This window comes from Rhagoletis pomonella, unplaced genomic scaffold, assembly GCF_013731165.1.
Source record: "Rhagoletis pomonella isolate Grant_MI unplaced genomic scaffold, Rhpom_1.0 Rhpom_scaffold_01225, whole genome shotgun sequence".
Lineage (NCBI taxonomy): Eukaryota > Metazoa > Arthropoda > Insecta > Diptera > Tephritidae > Rhagoletis > Rhagoletis pomonella.
In genome coordinates this window covers 36,945-44,168 of record NW_023459779.1, presented here as the reverse complement: position 1 = coordinate 44,168, position 7,224 = coordinate 36,945, and positions in this window count along the sequence as shown.

Below are 7,224 nucleotides of genomic sequence, written 5' to 3'. Positions count from 1 at the left end.
CTAAACGGCTCGACCGATCTTTATGAAATTTTTTGTGTTATATATGGTAGGTATGAGAATCGCATATAAATGTATATTTCATACCGCTAGGTGCAGGGGGCGTGGTACCTGCCATACAAACCGAATCCCAGAAAATGTTCATGGAAGAGGTCTCGAACATGGCATGGAGATATATGAAAACAATCGCATACTCATGGATATAAATTGTGGTTATCGGAGAAGGAGGCGTGGCACTTCCCATACACATCGAATTTTTCATACTGCATATCTCTGGATGTGTTCATGGAAGAGTCCTGGAACTTGGTATGTACAAGATATATAAAATCAGTCGCGTGGTCATGAAGAAACGTTGGGGCTATTGGAAAAAGGGGCGTGGATCCTCCCATGGTAGATTACTCGAAAATGGTATAGAGATATATGAAATCAATTCCATGCCCTTAGAGAAAATTGGGGCTATTTGAAAAGGGGTCGTGGCGCCTTTCAAATGCACTGAAACTATTACGTATCTTTGTATGTACGGTTTTGCTAGGGTATTTAAGACGGCAAATATGCCTTCTGACAACCACCAAACTGTAATATTAGAAGCAGAGACTGAAAATAAAAGTTATTTTAAAATTTTTGATATCAAGAAGGCATAGTGAAAAAATTATGCTATAGCTTTTTCAAAGGTACCATAAGACTCGTCTCTCATTGTAGATTCTGATTCCTCCATGACTTTTAAAAATATGACTTTTATCATTTTGAGCAAATAATACCGATTATTTCTGCTTTTTATTTTTTTAAGGCAAAAATAAAAGTTTAAATTTGCCTTCTATTTTTTTGAGCAGAAAATAATCGGTAATTGTTGACTTTTATTTTTTCAGGCAAAAATAAAAGTCAAAGTTAAAAATCAAGTATTCCAGAGCTGTGTATATTCGAATGTGATAGTTTTGAAGCTCCTACATGGATTTTAATGAGCCCTATACCCAAATACCAGGGTTAGTTCAAATCTATACATATATGTATACATACAATACATGAAGGGAGTTTTTGTTAACATCAGATCTGCACCGATTGTTCGATTACGGAGGTGCCAAATTAAAGGGCTTAGCCTCTAGATGTATGTACCACAAGCCATGACTTTTTTGAATAGGGTTGCCGCATTTTTTTAAATTATAAAATCTGCACCGTTCGTTATATTAAAACCGAAGAGGTGCCAAATGAAAGGGCTAGGCCTGTAGATGTGCAAGACGATCTCAGTTTATTGAATAGGGTTGCCACCTGCTTCTAAAATAGAAGACTTACACCGTTCGTTGTATTTAAACAGAATAGGTGACAAATAGAAGAGCTTGGCCTGTAGATGTGCAAGAAGGTTTCAGTTTTTTTGATAGGGTTGCCATCTGCTTCTAAAATCATAAGACCTACACCGTTCCCGTAATTTAAAAAAAGGTGGCATGTAAACGGGCTTTATCTAAAGATATGTAAGAAAGAACGTCTTATTTGCTTGAAAAGTGTTGCCGCCTAATAAATTTTTATTTTTGGGAAGAGCATCAGATTTACACCGTTCTGTCGCGTTTCCGAATGAGATGTCAGATGAAAAATATTGACTTACAGTCCTGTTTTAGTTTTTTAAAGGGTTGCCGCCTAATTAAAGAAGCATTGTTTAAATATGATAGTCGGTAAAATGTCACAATATGGGCATCAAGCGAAAGGGGTTTGAGACTAAATTAATATGTTGGTGTTTTTAATAGAGTTACCACTCATTCAACAAATTTATAACTATGAATGGTAAGTAATGTATTAAGGACATTCGATATTGCTATCAAACGAAAGCTGGTTAAGAGGGCTTTTGTGTAATTGTATGCGAATTAACGATGGTTTGTCATAAAGTTTCTCATCTATTGATTGAAATATACTTGTTAATTAAAATGTTGCAAAGTAGGCTTCAAACAAAAAGATTTTAAACTTAATTAATATGATCGTGTTTTTATATACATATGTAATTGCCACCTATTGCCTATTGGTATCAAACATTTCTATGAAATTGTGAAATCGTGACGTCTCAGAATTCCTAATTTTTCGGTAACACCAACAAAAAGTTTCAAATTTTTTTAAATCGAAAAACCTTCCACACAAAAGGTCCAAAAAAGTACTTTTTACAGAGTTTAAATCGGCTCAGCCGTTTGGTCAGGCATCGCCGTCATACGGAAAACATTTCATTTGTATATATAGAGATAGATATATGTAGATTCCAAAATTTATTTAAAAAAATTCAGTGCAATGAAAAACAAAAGTATGGGTACCAAATGAAATAATTTTGTTGGGTTCACAAGGACGTATATGAACTGAAAATGCCCCTTTAATCTATTTTATTTTTTTAAGCTAATAATGTTAGTTCTTAACATATAATTTTTTTAAAAATAAGAATTGAAAAATTTCAAGAATAAAATTATAAAAGGTTATTTTCAATACCTACCCGTCCTTTACGCACTAAAAAATGTAATGTGTTTTAACTCTACAGAATCTTCTCTTTCATTTGATACCCATACTGGTTTTTTTAAGTATATTGCACTGAAATTTTTAAATCATTTTTTTGAATTACTTATATCTTTCCAATTTCAAAGTTCTTTTAAAAAATCCTGACATCGGAGAAAAAAATTAAGAACGCAATTTAATATATTTGGCCCTTGGTTTGGAGAATATATTGATTTCTTTTTGGGCGCAAAATTGCCTGCCGCAAGGTATTTATGTATATTGAGCTACACATTCATAAAAAAAATTTTAAATATTAAATAAACAAAAAAAAAGCCCAAACTGGTCAACATAGAGCATTTCTATTATTGCCACCAGTGTTAGTTACAAATCCCGAAAATCTCGGGATTCTAGGCAAATAATCCCGGGATTTTCGGGACTTAAAAAAGACAGGAATCCCGGGATCCTAGTACATACATATATTGAAAATCCTTTTGGTGGAATACAATGCTTTTTATGTAGTAGGACCTTTTTAAAAAACTTGGGAATATTTTTAATATCACTTTTAATAATTTCACAATGATATCGAAAATTTTGATGGACATGAATTTCAATATTGGCGTGGGTGAATCCAAATGAATTGTTTTTTGGTATTTACATATCACTCCATTACTTTAATATTTCCATAACTCATGGTACAATAAATACATAAATAAATGCTAGGGAAAAGGGATATTTCCATACCCCATATACCATTTATGTATACGTAAATATATTTTAAGCAAACCATCTTGCAGAGAACTTATTTAATTTGCAAAAGCCGGAAAAAACATTTGATTTTATATAAATTTAAAAATTTGTATGCCTCACTTCATTTCAAACGTTTTTTCTTTTGTTTTGAAAAATTATAAAAATTAAATTGAGCGAAAACAAAAAGCAAAGCCCAATAAAAGTAAAAGAATCAACATTGAACTGCGTCAAAATGAAAATAAGGGAGCACGAATTTCGATGTGAAGCAAAACTCTCTGGGAAGACAATACCTGTAATTATTGTACCATGGCCATAACTCAAAAAACTAAAAACTCGAGAAAAACGGCATTAAAGTTTTGAATTTACATATACTCCCTGGAGAAAAATTAATCCATATTTTGTTCTAATGACTACTGGTAATCGTTACAGCTATGAAATTTTTACACATCATACGAGATAGGTAACGTGCATTTTTGGATTATTAGCTCCATTTTTTGCTTTTTTGGATTATGACACTTTTCTAGTAAATCAGCGATTAACATAAACAAATCGTCACCTGAAATCTTTTTGCATTTACGTAACAAAGGTCGTCACTGATACGGAAAAAGTCGTGAGTAATATCTTTTTTTTCATAAAACGATATGGGGAGTTGTATTTCGATGAAATCCATCATATAAATCAAAACGTGTGTTACGACTTTTTGCATTCATGTGACGATATGTGTTAAATATATCGAGCCCTAACCGCCAAAAGGGCGTAAGCGACAACCTGTTCGATTTTCTCTCTTTGACGGAAATCGATTACCTACTACCATACGCACCAGCTGTCAAAATTTCAAAGTCCTACGAGGAACTGTTACCAAGTTATAGAGAAAGAAATTTTGGCTTAAGTGCCCTACATATTGTGCTCTGTTTACATTTTTTGTGCACGCAATGTCGGTTAAGTCTTTTTCTCCGTGAAAAATTTTTCACTGCAGAGAGGGAATTGGTTCACTTCTGTGTGAAAGTTTTGAAGTGCCTCTATTTTTTTCCAAATATGGACTATTTGCATACAAAGGTAAATACACTTAGGTCTCTTTTTATGCGGATTTTTTTATGCGGATTTGAATTTATGCGATTTTTCAAACCATTATTTCGCAGTAGCGATTTTGCTTTTTTGAGATTTTTTATTACTTTTTTCAGTGTATAAAAGACAATGCTTCTGATAAATAATTTGTCTTGTATTCTTACATAATAATAATAATAATAGATTGGCGCTTGCACATAAGTGGAGCTTCTCCTCCAATTTGTGGTGTGCGCCTTAATGTTGTCACACAAAGGGGAGGGACCTACAGTTTTACGCCGACTCCGAACGGCGATTGTATTTTTACATTTTTATGGCAGAAATACACTCGGAGGTTTGCCATTTCCTGCCGAGGGGCGACCGCTGTTAAGAAAAAACTTTTTTTTTAATTTTTTTTATGTGTTCTTACATAATTCATGTATTTATTGTGGTATTTTTATGCTTTTTTTGGGTTAAAATACAGATAAATTTTTATTTATTTCATTAATGTTCGGTTTTACATGGAATAATAAGTGAAGAAATAAATAAATAATTAAAAAAAAAACTTTTTAATATACAGCGCTTTTATAAATGGACTAAAAAGTAGAAAATAATGTTTCTCAGTCCCATAGAATTTGTTTTGATAACTTTTGATTTTGAAATTTTAGCAAAAGTCGTTATAACCAATTTATGAGATTGAAAATGAAAAGCGTGGGGCGCATAATAGCCACCTGAATTGATATGAAGGGTAATATATGTTCATATGTATGTGGATATATGAATAACGACCGCTTAAAATCGATTTCAAAGTTCTACTTTCGCTGTAGAAATTTTAGGTCTATGTTATGTAGTTTGCCTATTGTCAATTAAATATAATGCTTTGTATTGCATGCGCCCCACGCTTTTCATTTTCAATCTCATAAATTGGTTATAACGACTTTTGCTAAAATTTCAAAATCAAAAGTTATCAAAACAAATTCTATGGGACTGAGAAATATTATTTTCTACTTCTTTGTCCATTTATAAAAGCGTTGTATATTAAAAAGTTTTTTTTTTTATATTATTTATTTTCTACTTTTTTGTCTTGTCTGTATAAAATTTTGCGATAGATATTAAAATAATTCAACGATATTAATAGAAAGGTGCACACACATGCATTTACATATGTATGTACATACAAACGAGCACCAATAAATTTTATTTAAAGAAATGGCGTGTCGTCTATTTCCGCTGTAGCGAACGTAGTACATAGGGCGACATCTAGATGTCATCTACCTCGCCCTATTCACTACAGATGTCGCCCTATGCACTACACTTTTTATAGGAACTTTGCAAAGTAAAGGTTTTATGGTGTCGGACACACAACATTGAAAGTTTCTGGATCCACAACATTGAAAGTTTCTGGAGCTACAACATTGCAAGTTGATAAAAGCGTTGTAATAGGTTTTTTTGCTTAATAAGGCCTCACTGGATTTTTTGATGCGGTTTTTAGAATTTTTTACATGGAGTATCTTAATTTATACGGTTTTTGAAAATGCTGGAACGCGTCCCCTGTTTTTTTTTTTATGCGGCTTTCTGAGGAACGCATGTACCACATAAAAAGAGACCTAAGTGTACATATTTTTGTGGTAGATAAAGATTTTGGTTCAAAAGGATAAAAATATAATAAATGTATATGGGGTTAAAATACTTGGTTGTTGCAGAGCTTAACTAAAGGCGCACTCGTTCCATACAGCGACACCGATTCTTCTGAAGAGTCAGTTGACCTTCGCTTCTTATGTTAGGTTAGGTTGATGTGGCAGTCGGTCCAATGACTAACTAACTTAGACCTTGGTGGTCCATTGTAATACCACTGTGAAATTCGGGAAACTCAGTGATTATTCTGCACAGAACCGTTTTGAAGCCCTTATGCAGCGTAGTATTGGTTTTATTTCTACGCCGGATAGTTCCGTGAGAGAGCTGAATAAGTGCCTGCCTAGAAAGCCCGCTCTGCTCTTAGCTAAAGCTGGGCAGCTACAGAAGAAGTGCTCAACTGTTTCTTCCTCATCTCTGCAACTTCTGCAATATTCATGGGAGAATATTCCTAATCTCGAAGCGCGCTCACCAAATAGCCAATGCCCGGTTACAAAAGCCATGACCATCGAAATGGCCTCCCTTGAGAGACTGAGTAGCTCTTCGTTTTTTTTCCTATCAATTTGCGGCCATAGTAGTCTAGCTTTTGTACAAGTACCCGCTCCTAACCACGACCAATTGACGACGTGAATTATGTTATTTATACTGCTTAATTGGCAGGTTGCCATGGCCCGATTTCACACAGTGGAAGATTGGTACCTGCCCCGTGCTCCAGCCATCAAATGATTGGAGACCGGTCTGCCCAGGACCTCCTTTCCTCACACTGCCTCCTGCGTCGCTCGTATTAGGACCAGCCCTACGCTTAAGCCCCCTCTGCCCCCTAACAATGGCGGTCTAACCCCTGCCCTGCTCGAGGCTGAAGTCGAAGTCGAAGCCAACCCTGTCGGTTTTTTGGAGGAACGTACTCCTTATTGATTCTTTTTTTTTTGGAAATTTCACTCATAATTTTGGTCCCACGAATATCGGACAAAGGAGGTCCGCTTGCACAGAGGTTCGTGTGCAAAGATAGAGCTAGATAAAACCGGTGTTCGCCAGGTATCCGGAGCACTCAGTTCGAGACTGGGCTAGTTATTAATCTGGGTCCCCAGCCAGGCTAAACATCAGCACGGTCGTCTAACACCTTGTTCCAACCCAGAGCCTTTTTCAAGAGGTTTGGTCCTTCGTTACCTCCATAGGCCACGATCAAAAACCATCTCCATATATTGAAGAGCGTGAGCAAATTACACTGATTTCTGAATTTCGCTGGACACCGTTCTGACATCTGACGGTTCAGCCGGGGGATTTTAATAATAATAATATCCCAACGGGTTTTACCCTCCATTCCCGCCCATCCGCACGAGGGGCGCAGTC